The sequence below is a fragment of the Triticum aestivum genome, chromosome 6B, assembly GCF_018294505.1.
Source record: "Triticum aestivum cultivar Chinese Spring chromosome 6B, IWGSC CS RefSeq v2.1, whole genome shotgun sequence".
In the NCBI taxonomy this organism is placed as follows: domain Eukaryota; kingdom Viridiplantae; phylum Streptophyta; class Magnoliopsida; order Poales; family Poaceae; genus Triticum; species Triticum aestivum.
The window spans coordinates 348468681-348495834 of NC_057810.1; positions in this window are offsets into that span (position 1 = coordinate 348468681).

Genomic DNA, 27154 nt, shown 5'->3' on the forward strand with positions numbered 1-27154 from the left:
CCTTCCACGGCCCTCCTTAGTTCTTGCTCAAAAATATCGAGATAAATGATTGTGATGAAGGACGCCAGAATGAATGGAGTGGGGGAAAGAGTGACGACTTACCCAGCTTGGGGGGTTGTACATGGAAAATCCATCCCGCGGTTTAATGCGAAGGAATTCTTATTCTTCTCCTTTATACAAATCGGACAGTATTCTCGCCAGAGCAGTGGCGGAGTCTAGACCTTTACGACCATAGCGGGTGGCATCATCTTCCCCGTTGAAGTGCCACATGGGCTTCCCCCGATATTGAAGTGGCTGCACCCCCCGTATTATGCATATTGCTATAACCTCGACTATTGTTAGCCCTGATTTGGCCAGCGTCTTTATCCTGCTCATCAGGAAGTGGACTTCTCTGGTATCTTCCTCTTGGGGGCCCCGAGGCTGCCAACTTCGGTGTGTCTTCGGCGGAACGTTATTGAACTCAGGGAGGCCCGTCCGGATTGGATCCGGAAGGGGAATGTCATCAACATAAAACCACTCCGAGGGCCAGTTTTCAGATGCCTTCTTGGGAGTACTGGATAGGTATCCGGTCTCGGCGACGCGCCATATTTCGGCTCCACCCACTTGACATATGGATTCCCCCTGGTTGCGGGGGACGAGGCAGAATAACTTCTGCCATAACTCGAAGTGAGCCTCGCAGCCCAGAAATAATTCACAAAGGGCAATGTATCCTGCGATGTGCAACACGGAGGTGGGGGTGAAGTTGTGCAACTGGAGGCCATAGAACTCCAGGAGCCCGCGAAGGAATGGGTGGATTGGAAACCCGATGCCTCTTAGCAAATATGGGATGAGGCATACTCGCTCCCCCTAAGATGGGCTAGGAAATCTCTCCGCTTGCTCCCCGCCATCATAGGTGGCTAGTCCAGCTCGGACGGGGACCATGAACAACGGCGGAAGAAACCCTTGGGTCTGCAACTCTGTTAAATGACTATGGGGAACAGAACACCACTCCCAATCACCTGGCTTAGAGCTAAGGGAGCGAGAAGAGGAGCTGCGGCAACCGGCCATGTTGGAATGGTTTTTCCGGGCACGCTCTGTTGGATGCTCGCTCAAGGGAAGAAGGTGAGGTTTGGATCTGAGGATCCCCGTCCCTTCAAATAGATGGTTTGCCTGCAGGGCTGGGGTGGCAAATGCGAAAATGCCCCGGCTCCTCGTATTCGCTCGACATGTGGAGATGGCCATTATTGAAGCACAGAAGCCGAGGAGTACAACATTGATGGGAAGCCAGACACTGTTCGTTACAACGGGTACCTTGGAGTATTCGGAGATGGAACCCGCCTTGCAATGCCGAAGACAACCTACGCGCCAGACTCATCGTCATTGAAGCCTGGTTCAGGGGCTACTGTGGGAGTCTTGGATTAGGGGTATCCGTACAGCCGGACTATACACTTTGGCCGGACTGTTGGACCGTGAAGATACAAGACTCAAGACTTCGTCCCGTGTCCGGATGGGACTCTCCTTTGCGTGGAAGACAAGCTTGGCGATCCGGATATTAGATCTCCTTCTTTGTAACTGACTCTGTGTAAACCCTAGCCCCCTCCGGTGTCTATATAAACCAGAGGGTTTAGTCCATGGAGGGACAATCATAATCATCATAGGCTAGCTTCTAGGGTTTAGCCTCTACGATCTCGTGGTAGATCAACTCTTGTAATACTCATATCATCAAGATCAATCAAGCAGGAAGTAGGGTTTTACCTGCATCGAGAGGGCCCGAACCTGGGTAAAACATTGTGTCCCTTGCCTCCTGTTACCATTAGCCTTAGACGCACAGATCGGGACCCCCTACCCGAGATCCGCCGGTTTTGACACTAACAACGACCTCGTACGCCGCACTGGAGCCGGTCCATCATCGTCGTTGTACACGGAGCCTCTTCCCCGGCATCATCTTCCACGGTCTCGGATCTGCTTCCCGGAAACTGACGCCAAGCGCAGAAGTACCACCATCGTGGACAATGAACTGACTCCCGTTGCCGACCATGACTCACAGAGGCCGCCGCGACCATCGTTCTCCTCCTCGATTGGTAATGTGTGTATTGAATCACTTAGCAGTACATGTGCAGTTCCAATTTTGTTCATACCTACCCTTCAAATTTCCTGGGTGCTAATGTTCCAGTAAAAGTAATTGGTTATACCCTCCATTGTCCAATAGAATATCATCTTCTAATTGTGTGTCGCTCCTATATCGCGCTGTGCTTGGGTAGGTTTTTCATCTGCAACTAGTAGTGTGGCAAATGATGGAAAGTTTTTTAGAACTAGCAAGATGCCCATGTGTTGCATGCATCAAGATGCATTTGTATGAGTAGTTTATCTTGTGGGAGAAAAGGATGAACGAGGGAAGGCCTTATTTGCAAATCTGGAGAGGGGTATGGCTATCTTTTTGCAAAATTCGCATTTGTTTCCTTCCTATCTGTCAGATATAAATTGGACGGCCTATATTGCGGGATGGCAGGCACACCATCATCACCAACTCTGTTCTTTTTATAAGAAAAAAGTATAGAGAAAAAAAGTAGACAGTAGAGAAGTAGAGATAAATATTAAATATTAAAGATAAAATAAATATAACAGTAGAGAAGAGAGTAGAGATAGCAGAGACGTCGGGAAAGGATCACGCACTCGCTGGAAAAAGCGGCCGGGCATGCGCTAGTTTTCGCGCGCGGCGTCCGGCGTGCTTTATAAAATCCAACACCCTCCCACCGCTTTGTGCCTTCCCATCGCTCTCTCCCTGCTCTATGCCTCACCACCGCTCTCTCCCCGCTCTTTCTCGCCTCGCCGCTACCGCGCCACCATGTTGCCGCATCGCCGGGAAACTTGGGGATACCGCGGCGTCCGCGCGCACCCCTCTGGCGGCTTCTCTTCCGAGATCCGGTTCCGCGGGATGCGCCTCGGCCTCGGCAATTTCGACACCGCCAACGAGGTCGCCCGCGCGTATGACGCGGCGGCGTGGCGCCTCCGGTGGCCTCATAGAACATTGAACTTCCCCAACGTGCCGACGCGGGAGCGGGCGCAGGAGCTCACTCCTCTGCCGTCGCTTAGCACCGACAAGGATCGCCGCGACAACCGGAGGCGGGAGCACCGTCTCGGCATCGCCGAGATGGACGAGGAAGCCATCACGCCGTGGCGCCAACACTTCCCACAGGACATCATCAACGAGCGCGAGTTCTACGCGCAAAGGAGGGCGGAGAGGGATATGAGGGGGGCGGAGCGAGCCACCTATCGCAAGGACAAGCGTAGGCGAAAAGCGGACGCTCAATTCAACATGAGGCTAGGAGCAGCATCGCCCTAGGAATCCGACGATGATCGGTATCTTCACGCCTATAGTCAGACGTCGGAGGAGGACATCACCGAGGAGGAGTCGGACGACGAGGAGTTGTTGAATTATCTTTTTTTTATCTATCTATGCTGAGAACTATCCTCTACTCTCTAGCCTCTACTTCTCGATTTCAGCATTGTAAACACTTTTTTAAAGAGTCACGCATTGCGATTCTGTTGGAGATGCTCTAACATGGCTGACGAGTGCTTTAATGTTGCCCACAAGATGCGCGAGTATTACTAGTAGTATATTTTTCTTGCCATGTTGAGATTTTAAAACCACGAGTGCGAACATGCAGAGGAGCAATGAAGACCAAACACGGGATATTGGGGACATCTTCAAGGAGCATGGCAAGTTAAAGAGGAGTTGCACCAAACCCGTAAAACGAGCTTTGGTTAGTAACACCCTTTCAATAACTTTCGTTTAGCCTCATGTTCTTCGATGTGTATATGTTGTAGTTTCTGTTTCTCTTAAGCCTGGTGTTCTTCGATGTGTAATAAGAAGAGTCTTAATCGTCCTAATGCTTTCGTTCTTAGCTTGATGTCGGAAGTGGGTGTTCTCACCTTGTAGTCTATTTTTATTTTTATTTTCCTTTTGAATTCACTTCACCGAGTTCTGTTTATCTGTCTTCTACTAAATGGATCTAGGTTGCTCTGAGTATTGATCTAAAAAAGAAGTAACTTCATGTCAGGATGCAGTTCCTGCGAGGAGGGAAGTATGGTCAACCTCGAGATCATGTTTCCAAAATGAGGCTTGATTACACACAAGGTGCCAGTTCCCTAATGATGCTGGATTAGACACAAGGTGCAAATTCCCAGATGATGCTGGATTACACACAAGCCAGGTGGAGTCGTCAGCTGTTCGTGTCCTCGTGGCATTAGTAAAGGCTGAAATAAGGCGTGCAGCAGCCCTTGAGAATGTAGTTGAGTTCCTGAAGAAGCGAAAAGAGCAATCAGATGCTCTCTTCACCCAAGCCAAAGAAGAGATGGAAGAAGCCAGAAATAAGCTAGCAGAGGCAGAGCAGGCTAGGCGTCTCCTGCTATCTAAAACTGTTGTCAATACAAAATTTCCTTCATAATAGCTAGGTTCAAATGTTTATCCAGTCAGCATGCCTATTGGGATGTCCGTGCATCTACTGATGTTGCACAAAATATATTTTTTCGGGTCATGTAATAACAGCAATTACTTTCCAAACAATAACAGACGAAGCATTGGACATGGTATAGTTCACGCGCAAGCCTGACATTCCAAGTTCAACTTCCACATCAAACTCATGTTCACAGATATCTGCACATTCATACATAATGTCCAAAACCATGATTCACTTCAAAGCCAAAAAATGTGAGGAGAGTTATAAATAAACAAAAACCTCTACTAGTTCCTGCTACCAGTGCGAGCACAACAAGTCAAGACCATGCGTAAATTAATTATATTTTCTGTTCTAAAATCCTTGCCGGCTCACGGAAGGATGTGTTGCCGGCACACGCGCGGATTCAATGAAGGCAGGTGGGGCAGTCTTAAGCTGGTTGCACGCGGCGAGGAGGCATGCTCAGCCGGGCCTGCAGCGAGTGCGGCTCTCTTGGCCGGAGCGTCGATTCAATGCCTGCGCTATAAGAGGTCGCGTCAGTGTCAGAGCAATCACTCCCTCCAGTACTTTTTCGTTTGGGTATAACAAAATCTCGTTTTCCATTCACATTTTACAAGTAAAATTCGTGGACAAACTTTGACCCAAAATACGATGGGGACTAGTAAACCAGAATGGAGGTAGTAGTTTTTTTAATCAAAGAAGGGTTTCCCCTTCCGATTTTCATTACTGAAAACCAGCATCTAAATCTAAACCATAGTATTTGCCCTAGAACTACCAAGTTCAACATCTCGCAACATAAACCCATACAACCATACGCCAAGGAGGTACGTAGTACTATGAATTCCATTTTCGCTCCATACCAATCGTTCTAAAAACTACTTACTACTTATAACACGCCATTGAAAATAAGAACTCTTAACCCTGCTAAAAAACGATATTTTAAACGTGGCTACTCGATCTGTGGCAACTGGCGAGCCACCGCGCTCCAAGTCATTCACCTGTGGTCCCGGCCATCAACTCCTACAGATCAAATTATCATGCGAGCTGACTATTCCTACAAAGGTGCTCCACCACGTACCCGGTACCCGCGAATGCAGCAATCGTGCACCTAGGGTTTTAGGGTTTATTTGTTAATGTCGCCCTTACGTAACACTCATGTGTGCGAGACAGCGAGTGGCCGACTGTGTTTGTGTGCCTCTTCTCTTCTTATATGTACTCCATCGTTTGTCAGGTGTCCAAAAAATTATAATAACTACTAGCAATGTGCCAATGTGTTGCCACACGATCAAAGTAGATTAATACATATTCACCAATATGATAGAAAAAAAGTCTAGTTTTGAAATACGTATATCACTAAAAATATGTTATGTTTCACTCAAAATATATTCCTTTGGCGGTTTTGATGAGATAAGGGAGCAATGTTGTTGGTTTCAAGATTCGAGAAGTGGTATATGTCTAATTTCTACTGTTACTAGCAAGATGCCCGTGCGTTGCATGGAACATCAAGATCTTGTGGGAGAAAAGGATGAACGAGGGAAGGCCTTATCTGCAAATGTGGTGAGGACTGCGGGTAAATTGCCATATTTTCCTTCCTATCCGTCAGATATAAATCGGATGACCTACATTGGAGGATGGCAGGCCCACCATCATCACCAACTCTATTTTTTATCCCTACTCTTATAAAAAAGCATTGTCGGTGATGATTGTGTGCCTGCCATCCTGCAATATAGGCCATATGATCTATATATGACTGATAGGAAGCAAACTATGGCAATTTTGCAAAAAGATACCCACACCCTCTCCACATTTGCAAATAAGGCCTTCCCTCGTTCACCCTTTTCCCCCACAAGATAAACTACTCATACAAATGCATCTTGATGTTCCGTGCAATGCATGGGCATCTTGCTAGTTGTTGCAAAAAGCCCATGTGTGTGTGAGAGAGGGGGAGAGTGGAGGAGGACGGAGTGCATGTGTGGCAAAGACACAAGGAGTGTGTGTGCGATAGGTATCAGCTTAAAATGAGGCGATAGTGTGTGTGTGTGCACGATCGAGAGGGCGTGTCTCAAGAAGGGAAGAAAAATCTACATAGATACAAGGAGCGGGAGAGAGACATGTATGCGATAGTGGAAGCACGAGTGTGTGGGTGTATAAACCTATCTAGAGGCTAGTCGATAAATGTTTGTGAGTGAAATACGAGTTGGGGTGCGAAAGCGAGAGTTTTGTGTGTGAGAGAGAGAGACGGTAGTTGGGAAGGGGAGGGGAAGCAGGAGTTGTGTGTGTGTGCCTGTGAGAGAGAGAGAGAGGGGGGGTTGTCTGATCGGTAAACAAATGAATAATGTCAGTCTGGGATGGAGACGAAAAGGAGACCGCAACAAATGTTGTGTCTACAGGAGAGAGAGAGAGAGAGAGAGAGTAATTTTAGCGGTATGAGTCATATGTAGAGACATATAGGGTGTGTGAGAGAATCCCATAGAGATAAAGACAAAGTGAAAGACGAGTGGAGACTGTGTGTGTGGCGGTGAAAAAGAAAGCTTAGGTACCAAGTGATACCAGAGAACAGTAGAGACGTGAGAGATAATGAAAACCGTGTAATGTATAATGATAGGGAGAGTGTGACACTTCTCAAGGGAGACGTCGAGAGACCATGTTTACGAAGATAGGAGAAACATGAAGTGAGCATGCGGGTGAGCTCGAGAAAAGATAGTGATAGCTACCTGAACGAGCATGCATGCGAGAGAGATGGTTGTGAAAGGAGTGAACATAAAAGGGATTCAAATATTTGAATTCGAGATGATGATACATGTAATCCATACTCGAACCAAAATTGATCTATCAAACATGCATACTCATATGAATTCACGCACATCTATGTTATTTAATATGTAGATATTACTGATCCATACATTTTAGTAGAACATAATTTGGTTAAAAAAATTTGAATTCAACCTTAAGATTTTGAGATCATTGTATTTGTAAATCATATTATACATATAAATGAGCAAAATTCTCTGTTGTGCTTTTGAAAGTATATATAAAAATGATGTATATAGAACTTAATTTCAATTGAAAATGGATCCTGCCCGAAGAAAAATAGAATACAAACGGGATTCCAATTGAGTTGGCATGGTAAACGTGCACTCTGCGAAATTTGAACGAAGCGGGGAAAGTCGCAGTAACCGCCCGAAACCAAAATCTGCGAGATGGAAATTACTACTGCCTATCCCTGCTACGCAAAGCCTATCTGCTGGATTTCTATAGGTTTCGATAGGGGTAGGTTTGTAATTTCACCCAAACGTGACGTAACCGCCTCTCACCCGGATTCATACACGGTGGGCGCCAAAACATAGTGTGTCCTTGGCCGAAATCCAATCCCTCCCCAATTCATATTCATACACGGTGGGCGCCAAAAACAAACTCTCGTCGGCAAATAGTCGGCGTAGGCGAGATTACCATCCTATCCCCAACCGACTAATATTGCTGTGATGTAGAAGAAATTTGAAACAGGGGCTAAGTTTGTAAATTTCCTCGCATTTGAGACAAGTGCGCCCTGAATACATGGTTCCCCCCTTCCTCTCTACCTCCCTTTTCCCCATTCATACTTCGTGGGCACCAAAACACCCTCTCCTCCCCACCCTCCTCCATCCGCCGCCGTCCGCCAACCCATCCACCGCCGTCCTCCTTCACCATGCCGGAGCTGATACCCCGACGCCGCCGTCCATTACAAGAGATCGACCTCTCTCATCCACGGCTTCGGACCGGGATCCTTCCATCACGTCCTCTCACTTCATCCCCGCCGTCGTCCACCTTGCCGGCGCCGCTCCTATGACCGTCTCGTCCACCGCGCCCTGCCGCCACCATCTACCCTCCTAGATCTGCTTCCACACCACCGACAACCATTGCTACCGCAGCAACGTCAAATTCTCAGCAGATGCATACACGGCGCCGCACTAGAGGCGGTACTCTTTCTTATCTGCTCAACTTATTTATCGCAGCAAGAAAATAGATCACCACTTCTTTACTCTGATTTCTTGCCTTGGTTGTGAAGTTGCCTTTATCCGGTTTGCACCTTCAGATCCACCATGGCACGCTCAACACTATACTCCCAATGCTTATGGTTTTCCCCTTTTATATTCCACACTAGTTAAATCACAGTAGACTAAATTTCAAAATTGGGTCAGTCGATTTTTCAGAGCTCGCCAGAGTTCGCCGGTGCGAACGAAGGGGCTCGAGTGGTTGTGGGGCCTCGCCGAACAAAGAAAACTCGATGCGGGTGGGCGTTGGGGCGGGGGTGGGGGTGGCGGAGGAACACAGGCGGTGGGGGCCGATGGTCCGGCCGGCGGCCCGTGCGGTGTTCTATATGGGAAGAATCAGAGACGAGGAAGAAGAAGGGTTAGGAGACATAGGATCTTCATCCAACCGCCTGAAATGGTCGAGAGACAGCTGGGAGTTGCATTCTTAATGCGCTCTGGTTCATCATGTGTGGGCACTGTGCAACCAACATTTTATTATCCAAAATCTGCATGCTCTTCTTTACCATGTTCCTCTTCTGTTCTTCTTTAATATGTACTCTCTCCGTTCCTAAATACAAGTATTTGTATAGATTCCACCATGGACTACATATGGAGAAAAATGAGTAAATCCACACTCTAAAATGTATCTGTATACATCTGTATGTGATCCATAGTGGAAATCTCTACCAAGACTTACATTTTGGAACAGAGGGAGTATGATAGTAGTATAGTATGTTCCTTGCACTGAAGATGAGCAGGGACATTTGCAGTGTAGACGTCTATACGGTCGGTTGTGATGGATACTTTGAGCCTCTTTGATTTGTCGGATTTTGTAAACATAGGAATAGGATTTGTAGTGGCCTGCCCACTTGAATCCTATAAGAATAGCAAGGAAATGCGGGGAGTTGTGTCGCCTTTGAGAGTTACACCGATATTAACAGTATCGCACCTTCACTTGAAGAGAGCTAGTATCCGAAGCCTTTCTAGCCGTACCGGCAATACTAGCACATATATTCTAGCAAGTTCCACTTTGCTGATTTTACTCTGATGCTTAAGGTTTTCCCGTTATATCTACACTACGATCTGTGTAGCTGCTTTGTGTCGCACTAGCAGCAGTCCACTCTTGAAGCTAAACACTACAATGACTTACAAAATTGGCACCAAGGCATTGAGTGCCATTCTGGATGCAATGAAACTCATACGCTCCCCACCTGTTGACTGTTGTTCAGAATATGATCCTAATGACTCTTGTTCAAATTTGCCACATATAGAGAGACAACATGGAATTGCATTTCTTTGGGCACTGTGATTCATCATGAGTGGGCAACCAACATTGTATGCAATGAAGCGGAACCTCAAGAATATACTTTCTCTTCTGTTCTTTAACATGTTCCTCTTTGTTTATTCTGTATTTAGTACGTACAATATGTTCCTTGTCAGGAAGGGGCGCAGGGACATCTGCAGTCAACAGCTGATAGAGTTGGCCTGTACGTGATCGATATGCTTTCAATTACTAGCGGCAATACAACACCGTATTTTCAAGCCAGTTCCACTTTCCCGATTTATATATCGTGGTTATGGTGTACCCCTGTTATGTACACTATGATCTGCTTAGTTGTTGTGTGCTCTTGTTATCATGGTTTGGCAATAAACTCTCTATACAGTATATTATGAACCTATCATCTGCCAACTATCCTTACTTTCGGAGCCTATTTTTTGTGTACTTGTGCCAGATTATATAAATGCACGCACCATATTACAGCACACATGAGCTCTCTCATCAGAATCCAGTGATAGCACACAAGTGTTTACAGGGGCGCCCCTATATTAGAATATCATCTGCATTACAAAGATAATCTCACAACTATTTACGTTTTCACGGTTCTCAGATATTATACGCAATTACAATGAATATCAGAATCCATGCATCAGAAGAATATTGTGGTACATTGCAATGACTTACAAATTGGCACCAAGGCGTTGAGTGCCATTCTGGATGCAATGAAACTCATACGCTCCCCACCTGTTGATTCTTGTTCAGAATATGATCCTGATGACTATTCTAACCTTGAGGAGTCAAAGGCAGATGGCCTGTCCTGTTCACCTATCAAGGTGCATGTTCTAATTTGGCAAGGTTTTATTGATTGCGCGTATCTTGCATATGTTGTCTTGCATTTCTTCTACTTTGTTGCATCGCCATCTGCTTAGTTTACTCATCATATATGTTGAGATGCCATGCCCATCCATTATAAATACATATTCCATCTGTCATCATACCATGTTTTTCCACCAGATCTTGTTCTTGTGCATCAGATAACAAAAAAGAAGAGGGTGATTGCCGAACCTGAAGGAGCACCAGCAAAGTCCTTGAAAAACGTGGTGGTGCCGGAGAAATCAGACAGCACCCCACTTATATTGGCTGTACAACCAGTGACACAAAACGTAGGACCGACTCCAGCAGACTGTACTCATACTTCACTGACGACACCACTAGCCCCACCACACAGGACCTGCACTCCAGCAAAAGGTATACCGATTTCATTTGCCATAGCACCAGCCGTACCACAGAAAAATCCCACTCCAGCAAAAAGTACAGCAAGTCCACCGACCGAAGACCTATCCCAACTGCAGGGACGGCCAATTCATGCAGACTGGAACCCCATTCCATTTATTCCTAGTTTAAAAGACAATGCTTTCAATGTTGTTAGGGACTATGTGCATATATTCCCATCATGGGAAGATAATAGTGAAGACAAACACCATTTTCACATCTTCCTGTCCAACTTACGTGTAAGTGCTATTATTCATGGTTATTATTTTCTTGTTTTCTGCTGATTGAACACATCAATGATTTACATTACATTGTTGTAGCTAGGCAAGGGTCAATCTGGATAGTCATGACGAGCAAAGCTTGCTTGTGCTTTTCAAGGAAGCATTGCAGCAGTATCGGTGTTACATGAGGAAATCACACTTTGATGGCAAGTCTATAATCGAATTTCCGGTGAAGTCTCATGTGCTAAATTTAGAAGACATTGAATGGACAAACCTTGTTATGCACTGGTCTCATTCCCAGGATGAGGTACTGTCTATGAAATCACATGACAATTTGAACTTCTACTTTTCCGCATGTGCCTTACGGATCTTTTTTGCAGGAAATCTGCTCGAAGAAGAATTCCGGTTTGAAAAGAACGACAGGATATCGCAAATATGCTGCCCGCTGCCTTGCTCTTGTTAGTACATGTTGTCCCGTATCACTATACTTGCATACATACCTGGTTCATTATGTGACAACAGTATGCATGATAGCTTGCTTATCAATTGTTCGCTCCAAATTATCTGATCTGTATGAATGGTTACATTAGTGTAGAATATATCCAATGCCAATGATTTTTTTAGCTCTCCATTGTTCTTGTAAGTACATGCTGTCCTTTATCAGTGTACTTATAATGACAGGTAGTTGTTCATGTACCATCACTCTACAGCTTATTTTCCTTTACCCTCCATTTTCTACACATCAGATCTATATTTACTCTTACCATAAGGTTGGTACTAAAGAAGTTTAGTTGTGCATTCCTCTTGGTTGTACCTTTTGCCTGTATCGCTGCACTTACATTTATAGCTACTTGGTTATGTAGCATCACTCTTCATCTTATCTTAAATATTCTCCATTTTTTCGTATATTATCACATCTATATTTACTCTTAACAAAATGTAGAATAAAGGCAATGCTTATGAAGAAGATTCTGTGGTAAACTTCTTGAATTGCCCCCCCCCATCAGCATGGACAAGGGCTTTATAGAGCCTGTCTTCACCAATAATGTAAGTTTGTCCTTCTCAAGCCTTCAAACTTTGTTGTGTATATTTGGTTAGGCATGACTGCAACAACTATTTATTTTTGGTGTTTGCATCAAATTGCATGTTTAAAGTTTATTATGTAGTTCATAAACAAAAGTTTGTCCTTCTCAATTTAAGTTTTCAGTTGTACAACCAAGTTGCTTCATCATACCATGTAAATTAAACTATACAGAGCAAGTGATCTTTTTTTGCACTGCATGTATGCTTCTGTTCTTCATCCATAATCCAGTGGTGTGGTGAACCTACCCACTACAGCACAATTTCATATTCTGCAATGTCTTAACTATGAACAATGTCATATCATTCTACTATTATTTAAACCGTCTCTTTATTTGCCAATCTGAAATGGGATAAATTGATAGCACACTAACCATTGATACTTATGAGTTCTTGATGTGTAATCCAGTGGTGTCGTGAAGCTGCCAACTCCTTCACAATGTCATTTCCTGCCATGTCTTGACCTGAACAATACCATATTGTGTTAATGCAATTTTAAATCGTGTCACTTTATTCGTCAGTAAGAAATGTGATGAATTGTTAGCACTGATACTTTTATGTGCAAAACCTGTCATCAGTCTGCTTGTTTATCTTTCAGAGTGAGGAAGATATAAGTGTTGAACAAGCACAGTCTCATCATCTTGCTCAGCTGCTTGCGTTGCAGCTCCCCAGCAGGGCTAACCTTTCTTGAACTCTATTGAAGTGCTGATGGTTTTGTATATTATTTTGTCGGCGTGTTTATTTGCACTGGTGGCGATCTTTGATGCCCAGTGTATGTAATCTGCTGTCTGCTTGTGCTTTATTATCATAGTGGCGAACTTTGATGCCTAGTGGATGTAATATGCCGTAATTTCTTTATTGTATAGTCTAGGTTTTTTCTTATTCACGATGCTGCAGTTATTTTACTGTATATATATATATCCCGTCTTCGCAGTAAACCGGCCAAACCGTAAAATTACGATACATAATCGGACCGTCATGCAATCACGATGTATGATCCGCATCATGGGCCCCGTCATCTTGGTCCGTTAAAAGGCCAAAAGTAAACTGGCCCACTAGTAGATTCGGGCCTTTAATAGGCCGAGTAACCCCCGACCCTCTTTTCACAATGAAACTCAATGGGCTTTTAGGAGGCTAAGAAGTAGGTTGGGCCTGAAACGTGCCGAACAGCTCATGGGCCGGCAGTAGCCCAAAATATACCCCGGCCAATGTTTGTGCGAATCAAATCACAGGCTTTTAATAGGCCAAAATTGTCTCGGTCCTTGTTTGGCCCAATCAGATATCGGCTGCGACCAGGCCGGATGCAAACCGGGCTGTAGTTAGGCCCAACTATATGACGGGCTTTTAATAGTACAAAATTAATATAGGGCCAAAAAGTTAAACGGGCCCTTAAGAGGCCGAAACTAATATCAGGTCGAATTACTAAATGGGCCTTTAGCAAGTGGGCCCAAAAGCATAGCATCCAGTTGACGGGCTGAATCTGATATGGGCCATAATTTAGCCCAAAGCCTCTTAAAGGGCCGGACCAGATCTGGGCCGTAATTTGGCCCAGAACATGGTAGGCTTTCAACGGGCCGGATCTCATATGGGCCATTATTAGGCCTGGAACATGGCAGGCCATTAATGGACCGGATCAAATATGGGCTGGCATTTGGCCCAAAACATGGCAGCCAGTTAATGGGCCGACCTACTAGGGTCCTCAAAATCTTGTGGGCCTACAGCTGGGCCGGCCCATTAATGTCGGCAAAATCTCGTGGGCCTTTAGTTGGGCCGGCCCATTATGATCCGCAAGAATCTTGTGGGCCTTTACCTGGGCCGGCCCATTATGGCACACAAAAATCTTTTGGGCCTTTACCTGGGCCGGCCCATTATGGCCCGCAAAATCTTGTGGGCCTTTAGCTGGGACAGCCCATTATGGTCCACAAAATCTCATGGGCCTTTAGCTGGGTCGTCCCATTATGGTCCGCAAAATCTTGTGGGCCTTTAGTTGGGCCGGCCCATTTAAACTTGATGGGCCGGTCCACATGTCAACATATCATTGGTGCGTCTCGCCCATTGGATGAGTGACACCTGTGCCAACGCGGACCTGACACGTGTCTCCTCCAACCAATGATGATTTTACACGTGGAAAATCCCCATTGGTCGGGGCTGTTAACGGATTATCAGATCCAAAACCCGACCCGATAGCTAAACGGTGTTCCGTTACGGTGGATGCCACGTGTCGGTCACCCTTGACGAAAGCACTTCTGTGACGCGCGATTTATCGTCATGGAAGTGGACACTTCCGTGATGATAATTTTGGTAATGTCATGGAACACTTCTACGACAGCACAGGTATGACTATCTTGATTCTGTCATAAAATCGTCATGGATGTACATGCATGACAAAAAACGTGACCTACTGTGACAAACACGTATCATCACGGAAGTGTATTTTTTGTAGTGGTCAGCGAGGTCTCTGTGGAGCCGCGTGAGCTCGTGTACATACAAGCGCTAGCGCCCGTGCCCATGCGTTCCCCTACACCCACCGCGGCGTCGGTCCCTGTGCGTTTGCCTGCACCCGCCACACCTGTGCCCGTGCATGCGCCCCCCTCAGCAGCATGGGATGCCACCGTCGACCACTACCTCGCAGCACCATGAGTTGTCGTCCTACCGCATCCCACCCGTCGATCGCACGAGGACATCATGTTTGATTTCCAAGTGAAGAGCATTCTATGCTGCCTTGAAGACTTCAACAACGGCGTCTCAGAGGACGACAACGATAACATCGGCACGGCACGCCGCGTCCACCGCCTCCGACGCCAGAATTAGTTTTTGGGTTTAATACTATATCTCGATCATATGAATATAAATTTGTAGTGTGACTGAATGAAAGATATGGTTTTAACGAACTTGCGTTTTTCTCTCTGAATGGACAGACTTATCAAACGATATTCTTTAAAAAATGTCAATGGTTTTTAAATATAAAACACTCATCGCAAACATTTTAGTTAGAACACCCGTATGCAAACCGACAGCTTCCCCAGGAAGCTAAGGAAAAATGTGCCGAGCAGGATTTATGCAGCTCTTGATCGCAAACGTTTTAGACAGAACACCCATATGTAAACCGACAACTTCCGCAGTAAGCCAACGGAAAATGTGCCGAGCAGGATTTGTGCAGCTCTTCATCGCAAACGTTTTAGATAGAACACCCGTATGCAAAATGAGAGCTATGGTCTTCCCCAGTAAGCCAAGGGAAAATTCGCCGCGCAGGATTTGTACATCTCTTCAACGCAAACGGTTCAGATTGAATACGATATGCAAAGCGAGACTTTTTCATTAATTAAGCATATATTTCATTCATAGATTAGGCAGTCATTCTTTATAGAAACAATTTAACTCAATTGCTGAACCGACCAAACTTTTCCCCAATTGTTGCCAACCACGTACTAAAATATCTTGTTCAACTATATATACTAGCTAATTTTAAGTATGTTGTACAGTTCCACCACATCTATAGTCAGATGAACTGAAAAAATAGCCCCAAAATACTACTACTATGGAGGGGTTTTGTATTACTTCCGACAGCCTCTCCTCTGCCGAGCTTGCTAAGTAAGAGGCAGAGGAGGAGCCTACCGACAAGCTGGACAACTACAATACGGTGCCTGCCGCTGCTGCACCTTCAGCGACGCTCACCTCGAACGCCCTCTGCCGCTCTAGATGACCCCTCTCGAAGCGGCAGGACTCCTTGTAGATCTCCTAATTACACGCCTCTGTGGCGGCATGTGTGGCGGCCAAGGCAGCGGTAAGGCTGTTTGCATGCTCGATGAGGCGCTCCTCCTCCTCGTCCCGCAGGAACTCGTTGTAGTGTGCAAGATCGCTGATGCACATGCGGGCCTCCACCTCTGCCTCCCGCCTTCGGGCGGCGGTGGCGGAGCGGGTAATGACCTCAGCGGTCGACGGTGGGCTGACGGCCATGGCGGCTGATGATGGGGTGGCGGCCACGACCACCACCTCCGCCTTCAGGCCGCGGTGGCGGAGAGGGTGATGGCCATGGTGGCCGACAGTGGGGTGGTGGCCATGACGGCCACCTCCCGCCTTCGGGCCGTGATGGCGGAGCGAGCAATGACCCTAGCTTTCGACGGTGGTGTGGCAGCCATGACGGCAGGCGATAGGGTGGCGGCAAAAGTGGCCGGCAACAACTGCCGACAGGGAGCGGCGGTAGAGCGTGTGGTGGGTGTTCCGCACACACCCAACAAGGACGCCACACGCACTACACTACGCCGAGGACAACGCCGCCGCCGCGGTGTAGCCTCCCAGATGGAGCTGTCATCTGATGACCGCAGAGTGGCTGAGCAACAATGACGGACCAGTGCCATTGCGATTGTGGGAGAAGTAGACGAGATAAGCTGTAGGGAGGGAGGGTAAAATGCAACGTAGGACTCGCCGGCCGTGAGGGTTTATATAGCAGGCCGGTAAGCATTGGGATTTTGGAGGATTTCACCGAGTCGGGCGGGAAGCTTGCACGGGAACCTGTGCGGTTGCACGGGAATGGGCTCACCACCATTTGGCCAAAAGAACGCCCCCGAGCCTGGCTCAAGCTTGCGCTCTAAGCCATCTGCGGCAGTGGGGTGACAAGACGTGCGAGAGGAGGATGAAAGGACACGTACACATACAGTTAATAGAAAAACGTTTGCGATTAAATTACCTACTACCCCGTCCTGGTTTATAAGTCATCGATGTATTTTTGTGCCAAATTTTGACTACAAATTTAACTAATAAAATACGAATGCATGTCAACAAAGATTATATCATTGGATTCATATTTGAACATAGTTTCTAATTATATAATTTTTATAACATGCATTAACATTTTGTTGGTTAAATTTAAGGTCAAATATGGCTCAGAATATAAAGGGGACCAACAATAGACCAAGACGAAGGTAGTAGCACACGGCCGCTCTCTACGCAGCGATGCAACTGCCGGCCGGCTTGTAGACGACCATTCCCTGCGTGTTCAACTGCTCTATGCGTGTGGTTGCTCGCGGTTGAGGTGTCTGCGGCATGCTCTGGTCGCGTCCTGCTGCGCACGCTTTGCTCTCGCGTCCCTCCGGGCGCTCTGCCCTCGTCCCTCCACGTGCGCTGTCAGTGTTTGGGGCCTGCGCACGATCACGTACATTCGTGTTGGCATTATGCATGCGGTTGCACCGGGCGTGGCGCCACGATGCAGTTACCCGCTGCAAAAGCTGCCATGCGGATGCGCCGAGAATCCAGGCCGCCCGGCACCCATTTATTCCTGCGGCCATTTACCTTCATCTCTCGTGCCACATGACTTAATAAGCACACCCACGATGACACATACATGGTGGACATCCATCGGGTCCAATGGCGCTCCCCGTGGCTCTGATGGCGCTCCCAGTGGATGCTACGTCTTGACCTTGCGTTGGTTTTCCTTGAAGAGGAAAGGGTGATGCAGCAATAGTAGCGTAAGTATTTCCCTCAGTTTTCGAGAACCAAGGTATCAATCCAGTAGGAGGCTCCTCAAAAGTCCCACGCACCTACACAAACAAACAAAGAACTCGCAACCAACGCAATAAAGGGGTTGTCAATCCCTTTACGGCCACTTGCAAAAGTGAGATCTGATAGAGATAGTATGATAAGATAAATATATTTTTGGTATTTTATAATATAGATTGGAAAAGTAAAGATGCAAATAAAAGATAGACCCGGGGGCCATAGGTTTCACTAGTGGCTTATCTCAAGATAGCATAACTATTACGGTGGGTGAACAAATTACTGTCGAGCAATTGATAGAAAAGCGAATAATTATGAGATTATCTAGGCATGATCATGTATATAGGCATCACGTCTGTGACAAGTAGACCGACTCATGCCTGCATCTACTACTATTACTCCACACATCGATTGCTATCCAGCATGCATCTAGAGTATTAAGTTCATAAGAACAGAGTAACGCATTAAGAAAGATGACATGATGTAGAGGGATAAACTCAAGCAATATGATATAAACCCCATCTTTTTATCCTCGATGGCAGCAATACAATACGTGCCTTGCAACCCCTGCTGACACTGGGTAAGGACACCGCAAGATTGAACCCAAAGCTAAGCACTTCCCCCATGGCAAGATAGATCAATCTAGTAGGCCAAACCAAACTGATAATTCGAAGAGACTTGCAAAGATAACTCAATCATACATAAAAGAATTCAGAGGAGATTCAAATATTTCTCATAGATAAACTTGATCATAAACCCATAATTCATCGGATCTCGACAAACACACCGCAAAAAGAGTTACGTCGAATAGATCTCCACAAGAGTGGGGGAGAACATGGTATTGAGATCCAAAAAGAGAGAAGAAGCCATCTAGCTAATAACTATGGCCCCGAAGGTCTGTGGTAAACTACTCACAACTCATCGGAGTGCCGGTGAAGGCTCCAAGATGGGATCTCGCAGATACAGAAGGTTACGGCGGTGGAAATGGTTTTTGTTGGCTCCCTGGATGTTTTTGGGGTACGTGGGTATATATAGGAGGAAGAAGTAGGTCGGTGGCCGCTCGAGGGGCCCACGAGACAGGGGGCACGCCCAGAGGGGGTGGGCGCACCCTCTTATCTCCTGGCTGCCTCGATCGCTTCTTGACTTGCACTCCAAGTCCTCTGGATCACGTTCGTTCCAAAAATCACGCTCCCGAAGGTTTCATTCCGTTTGGACTTCGTTTGATATTCCTTTTCTTCAAAATACTAAAATAGGCAAAAAAAATAGCAATACGGGTTGGGCCTCCGGTTAGTAGGTTAGTCCCAAAAATGATATAAATATGTAAAATAAAGCCCATAAACATCCAATAGGGGTAATATAATTGCATGGAAGAATCAAAAATTATAGATACGTTGGAGACGTATCAAGCATTCCCAAGCTTAATTCCAACTCGTCCTCGAGTAGGTAAATGATAAAAACAGAATTTTTGATGTGGAATGCTACCTAGTATAATCCCAATGTAATTTTCTTTATTGTGGCATGAATGTTCAGATCCAAATGATTCAAAAGAAAAGTTCATATTGACACAAGAAATAGTAATACTTCAAGCATACTAATCAAAGCAATCATGTCTTCTCAAAATAACATGGCTAAAGAAAGTTCATCCCTACAAAATCATATAGTTAGGCTATGCTTCATTTTCGTCACACAAAAATGTTCCCAAATTCTACACCCCCGATGACAAGCCAAGCAATTGTTTCGTACTTAAATAATGTCAAACTTTTTCAACTTTCACGCAATACATGAGCGTGAGCCATGGATATAGCACTATGGGTGGAATAGAATATGATGATGGGTGAGGGAGTCCTGGACTAGGGGGTGTCCGGATAGCCAAACTATCATCATCCGCCGGACTCCAAGACTATGAAGATACAAGATTGAAGACTTTGTCCCGTGTCCGGATGGGACTTTCCTTGGCGTGGAAGGCAAGCTTGGCGATACGGATATGTACATCTCCTACCATTGTAACCGACTCTGTGTAACCCTAGCCCTCTCCGGTGTCTATATAAACCGGATGGTTTTAGTCCGTAGGACAACAACGGTAACAACAATCATACCATAGGCTAGCTTCTAGGGTTTAGCCTCCTTGATCTCGTGGTAGATCTACTCTTGTAACATCCACATCATCAATATCAATCAAGCAGGACGTAGGGTTTTACCTCCATCAAGAGGGCCCGAACCTGGGTAAAACATCGTGTCCCTTGTCTCCTGTTACCATCCGCCTAGACGCATAGTTCGGGACCCCCTACCCGAGATCCGCCGGTTTTGACACCGACATTGGTGCTTTCATTGAGAGTTCCTCTGTGTTGTCACCGATAGGCTCGATGGCTCCTTCGATCATCAACAATGACGCGGTCTAGGGTGAGACTTTTCTCCCCGGACAGATCTTCGTATTCGGCGGCTTTGCACTGCGGGCCAATTCGGTTGGCCATCTGGAGCAGATCGAAAGCTACGCCCCTGGCCATCAGGTCAGATTTGGAAGTCTAAACTTCACGGCTGACATCCACGGAGATTTGATCTTCAATGGATTCGAGCCACAGCCGAGCGTGCCGCACTGTCACGATGGGCATGATTTAGCTCTGCTGCCGGACAGTGCCCTGGAGGCCGCACACGAGTCCGCTCCGACCTTCGATTCGGAGCCGGCTGTGCAGATCGAGGACGGGTGGTTAGACACCGCCTCAGGGGCTGCAACCTCTACGGCGATAGAGCCGAATACTGACTTTGTCCCTTCTGAAGCTCGTGACTCCAAGGTGCCGGACTCCTTGCTGGACTCCGAACCTCCCGCGCCCCCACCAATCGAATCCGATTGGGCGCCGATCATGGAGTTCGTCGCCGCGGACATCTTTCAACACTCACCTTTTGGCGACATTCTGAGCTCGCTAAAATATCTCTCGTTATCAGGAGAGCCCTGGCCGGACTATGGTCAGGACGGTTGGGATGCGGACGACGAAGAAATTCAAGACCCACCCACCACCCACTTAGTAGCCGCTGTCGACGATCTAACTGACATGCTAGACTTCGACTCCGAAGACATCGACGGTATGGACGACGATGCTGGAGACGACCGAGAACCAGCGCCTACTCGGCACTGGAAAGCCACCTCGTCATACGACATATACATGGTGGATATCCCAAATGATGGGAATGGCGAAGGAACAGCGGAGGAAGACCTCTCCAAGAAACAGCCCAAGCGCCAGCGTCAGCGGCGCCGCTCTAAATCCCGCCACAGCAAGAATGGCGATTCCGGCACCGGAGATAATAATACCCCAGACAGTGCCGAAGACAACAACCTCTAGCAAGATTCAGCGCAGGAGGACGGGGATGCCAGCCTTCACAAGAGGGCGGCAGACGAAGAGGTAGAGGAAGATATTTACACGCCTCCCTCTGGAGACGAGGCAAGCCTCGACGACGACGAATTTGTCGTGCCTGAGGATCCCGTCGAACAAGAGCGTTTCAAACGCAGGCTTATGGCCACGGCAAACAGCCTCAAGAAAAAGCAGCAACAGCTTAGAGCTGATCAAGATCTGCTAGCCGACAGATGGACGGAAGTCCTGGCGGCCGAAGAGCATGAGCTCGAACTCCCCTCCAAAAGCTACCCCGAACGCAAGTTGCTCCCCCAATTAGAGGAGGAGGCATATAAAACTGCATCACTAGAGCACAATACGGCTGACCGGCCAGCTCGTGGCCGCGACAGAGAGGCCTCTAGGCCCTTCACTAGAACCGTACCCCGGTATCGCTTGAACAGCACAAGGCCATAGGGGAATGCTCCGAACTTGCGAGATATATTGGAGGATAAGGCAAGACAATCAAGATCGATCTACGGATCGCGTGGGCGCCCCATGATACGTGACGACAACCGTCCGCGCCGGACACAGTAAGTCCGGCTGAGCCGAACACAATAGACAAAGCTCGTTGGAGCTTCGTCGCGATATAGCCCAATACAGAGGCGCCACACACCCACTATGCTTCACAGACGAAGTAATGGATCATCAAATCCCCGAAGGGTTTAAACCCGTGAATATCGAATCCTATGACGGCACAACAGACCCCGCGGTTTGGATCGAAGACTATCTCCTTCATATCCACATGGCCCGCGGTGACGATCTTCATGCCATCAAATACCTCCCACTCAAGCTTAAAGGACCAGCTTGGCATTGGCTTAACAGCTTGCCAGCAGAATCAATTCGATGTTGGGAGGACCTGGAAGCCGCATTCCTTGATAACTTCCAAGGCACATATGTGTGACCACCAGACGCTGACGACCTAAGCCACATAATTCAGCAGCCAGACGAATCGGCCAGACAATTCTAGACACGGTTCTTAACTAAGAAAAATCAAATCGTTGACTGTCCGGATGCGGAGGCCCTCGCAGCCTTCAAACATAACATCCACGACGAGTGGCTTGCCCGGCACCTGGGACAGGAAAAGCCGAAATCCATGGCAGCCCTCACATCACTCATGACCCTCTTTTGTGCGGGAGAGGACATGTGGCTAGCTCGCAGCAACAACCTTAGCAAATATTCTGGCAGTCCGGATACCAAGGATCGCAATGGCAGGTCACGTCGCAACAAGAATAAACGCCGCATTAACGGCGACAATAATGAGGATACGGCAGTCAACGCCGGATTCAGAGGCTCGAAACCCGGTCAGCGGAAGAAGCCATTCAAAAGAACTACTACGGGTCCGTCCAATTTGGACCGAATACTCGATCGCTCGTGCCAGATACACTGCACCCCCAAAAAGCCAGCCAACCACACCAACAGGGACTATTGGGTATTCAAGCAGGCAGGCAAGCTAATTGCCGAAAACAATGACAAGGGGCTGCATAGCAATGACGAAGAAGAGACCCGACCGCCGAACAACAAAGGACACAAGGGTTTTCCCCCACAAGTGCAGACGGTGAATATGATATACACCACCCACATACCCAAGAGGGAGCGGAAGCGTGCACTCAGGGACGTATACGCGATGGAGCCAGTCACCCCGAAGTTCAACCCATGGTCCTCTTGCCCGATCACTTTTGATCGAAGGGACCACCCCACCAGCATCCGCCACGGCGGATTCGCCGCATTGGTTTTAGACCCAATCGTCGATGGGTTTCACCTCACCAGAGTCCTGATGGACGGCGGCAGCAGCCTGAACCTGCTTTATCAGGACACAGTGCGCAAGATGGGCATCGACCCCTCAAGGATTAAACCCACAAAGACGACCTTCAAAGGTGTCATACCAGGTGTAGAGGCCAATTGTACGGGCTCAGTCACACTGGAAGTGGTCTTCGGATCCCCGGATAACTTCTGAAGCGAGGAGTTAATCTTCGACATAGTCCCGTTCCGCAACGGCTATCATGCTCTGCTTGGACGGACCGCGTTTGCAAAGTTCAACGCGGTGCCGCACTACGCATACCTCAAGCTCAAGATGCCAGGCCCTCGAGGAGTCATCATGGTCAACGAAAACACCGAGCGCTCCCTCCAAACGGAGGAACATACAGCGGCTCTCGCAACAGAAGTACAATGCAGCCTCTTAAGGCAATTCTCGAGTCCGGCCGTTAAGCGACCGGACACGGCTAAACGCACCCGAAGTAACCTACAACAAGACCACCTGGCGCGTTCCGAGCACGCGTAGCAATGCGACCCCAACCCCAACCCTCGCAAGACCGCAAGACTGGTCCTTCGCGTACATCATTACGCTCTGGAGATACCATGGGCATAGGGGAAGGGGCACGACCATGACAGGCCCAGAATGCGGCTCAACCACATCAGGGGCTCCTAAGTGTGTCATTTCTTTTTTTCCTTCTTTCTTACCCACAGGACCATGTTTACCAGTGGCCCTGTTCGGCAGTAGACCGGCCGAACTCACTATGCAACAGCCAGGGAAGGAGAAAGGCTGCGACGAATATCCAGGTGGTCTCCCTTACGAGCATTTAATTTGTTTTATACACCACTCCGCAGCCTACCCCTGGAGGGGGACATGTTTAATAGTCCCATCCCTTGCTTATCGCACTATTTGTATCGTTTTGCATTCGTAGCAGTACTTCTTGACTAAAACAATGCAGCACCTTTTTGCTTATAATTGCATTTATTTCTTATACATATGTTCATTTACGACATGTTGCATCCGTACACTTTGGTACGGCTAAAAACACCAGGGGCTTATGTTCCCCACATCATGGTGTGATAAGTCCGAACACTTTCACAAGTGCGGCACTCCGAACTTATAGCATTATATGCATCAGCTCCGAATCATGTCTTGGGTCAATAGTTGGGTTTGCCCGGCTCCCATGTTTTGGCACCTTACGTTCCGTTGTATCGGCTAAGGTAGCACTAGGAGAACCATTGCGATTGCGCCCCAGTTGAGCTGGGCTAACGCCTCAGTGGAGAAAGCTAAAACTGAACGTCATGATGAGGCGAGAGCCAGTCGTTGTTCAAGAGGTTTTTTCGAGTCCCTAAAGACTTATGCCGCTTAGAGCAAGGAACCGGCTTTGTCCGGCCGAGGCGTGGATAGCGCCCCGAATTCGGCCTTCCGAACACTAGGGGCTTCGCCGAAATTTAAAATTATAGAATTCTATGGCTAAGTGAGAGTGTTCAAGCATTATAAGTCCAGTTGCCTAGTTCGTCGTGTTGAGCGCCTCCCTAGATGGACCCAAATATGGGAACAAGAGTGCTCAAATTTATACCGAACACCCCAGCACTCGTGGCATGGGGGCTGAAGCCGACGACTTGCCATCTCTCAGATTTGATAAACAGCCGCACAGAAGGTAATATTTTAAATCAACAAGCGTTGCTTAGCGCATATGAACAAAGTTTTCTGCGCACAGGAGACCAAAATGCGAGTTTACTCAAATATTACATTATTGGAGCACTCACCCATAATAGTGCGGGCACCCTTCAGGACACTCTTATAATACATCTCGGGCGTGCGATACTCCTTGCCCGGCGGTGGCGCGTCCGTTATAAGCTTCTTAGCATCCATCTTGCCCCAGTGCACCTTAGCACGGGCAAGGGCCTGACTGGCACCTTCAATACAGGCGGATCGCTTGATGACCTCAACCCATGGACACGCATCCACCAGCCGCCGCACCAGGCCGAAGTAGCTCCCATGCATGGCCTCATTGGGCCACAGCCGAACTATGAGGCCCTTCATGGCCTGTTCGGCCACCTTGTGGAGCTCGACCAGCTGCTTCAGCTGGTCGCTAAGGGGAACCGGATGTCCGGCCTCAGCATACTGAGATCGGAAGACCTTCTCCATCGCGCTCCCCCCTCGGCCCTGTAGAAAGCGGCAGCATCGGACACACTGTGGGGCAGATCTGCGAACGCTCCTGGAGAGCTCCGAATTCGGGTAAGTAACACGTAATCCACATCCACATGCTTGCTTTGCATGAAAAATGCCTTACCCGATGTTATTTTCTTCAACGCCTCGATTTCCTGGAGGGCCTTGTAGGCTTCGGCCTTAGCAGCTTTGGCACTCTCAAGAGCCGATGCAAGCTCAGACTCTTGAGTCTTCGAGTCACGCTCCAAACTCTCAGGTTTTTCCATGAGAGCCTGGAGCTCTTGTCGTACCTCTGCCACCCGTGCCTCCTGCTTCTCTCGCTCGGCGTGCTCCGCGGCCGCATTACGTTCGGCCACGGACACTGCCTCCTTCAGGGTCGCCACCTCGTTTGTGGCCCCTGCAATACCCATGTTATCCTTGTCATTCTTTTTGCAACCAAATCCTTTTCTGTAAGGTACAACTTTAATAAGGTGCTACTCACCTTCTTTGTCCTCGAGTTGCTTCTTGGCACGGCCGAGCTCGTTCTCGGACCGCTCGAGGTTTTGCTTCAAAGCATTGACCTCCGCAGTCAGTGCGGCAAAGGTCAGCAGGGTAGCCTGCAATCCCATATCGACATATTTTTTATGACTCCTGCGTATATCTTTTTAGATCCTCAGTCCGGCTTTTCTTTCCGAATACCGAACCGAGCATCAGGGGCTACTGTCTATGCGGTACTATTTTACATATATTAATGTTTTTACCTCAAAACCTGATAGAAGGCTGCTGCAGGCTTCGGTCAACCCACTTTTGGTGAGCTGGACCTTCTGAATCACCGCACTCATGACAGTGCGGTGTTCCTCCTCGATGGAAGCGCCGTTGAGCGCCTCCATCAAGTTATCCGGCGCCTCCGGTTGGACGGAGGCCGCCAGCGCCATGGTCTTTCCCTTCTTGCGAAGGGGCCGCCCGCCGGACTCCGGAACCACTGCAGGTTCCGGTGCGGAGTCCGGCACGAAGTCTCGGAGGTTGCCCTGTGCTACCTCCGGGTCCTCCTCCTCCGGATGGGTCCCTCTCTGGGGTCCCACCTCGACGTCGTCAGCATCGCGGGGAGAAGAGGCGGTTGGAAGTGAAGTGTTGTTCACATCCGACGAACCCAAGGACCCGCTCGACGAAGCGGGAAGATCGTCCTTGGGCGGACTGCAGGGTTGTATGCGGCGTTAGAAAGACACCAAGTGGCAAAAAGAAAAATCATGAAGTCATTCGGGAGTACGGATACTTACGATCTCGCTAGGGGCTTGGCCCTCGGAGGCCAATCCTCGTCGTCATCACCGGCGTTGGCGGAACAGTCCGGGGGAAGAGTTCTTCCCTTCTTGGACCCTTCGGCCTCCCTCGTTGGGGAGGCCCTCCTTTTCTTCCCTCCCCCCACTTGGGGAGAGGCCCTTTTCTTCTTCTCCTCGTCCTCGGGGGAGGAGTCCGCCTCGGAGTCATCGGACACCTGAAAACGGGAACTCTTTCGAGTACCCGTGGCCTCCTTCTTGGCCTTCTTCTCCGGCACCACATGGGGTGCCGGAACCAGTAGCCCCGCCAGATGGGCATCCACTGGGTCTTCTGGCAAGGGGGCCGGACAGTTAGTCTGCTCGGCCTTCTTCAGCCAGTCCTGTCAAAGGAAAGGGAGTTTAGATCCCGCATAGAGTCAAACTATGGAAAACAAGTGTCCCATAAAGGGTAAGATCATTTACCTCGTCAGCCTGACGGTGCGAGCGGAATCCACGATCTTCGGTAGCGGATGCGGGGGCCTCGGCGCCCTTAAAAAGCACCTTCCAGGCATCTTCGCACCTAGTGTCGAAGAGCCCGCTCAAGGTTCGGTGCTGAGCCGGATCGAACTCCCACAGTTTAAAGGCCCGTTGTTGGCACGGGAGGATCCGGCGGATGAGCATGGCCTGGACGATGTTGACAAGCTTGAGCTTCTTGTCCACCAGCTTCTGGATACAGGCTTGGAGACCGGTCAGCTCCTCCGAATTGCCCCAAGTCAGGCCACTCTCCTTCCAATAGGTGAGCCGTGTGGGGATGCCAGATCTGAAT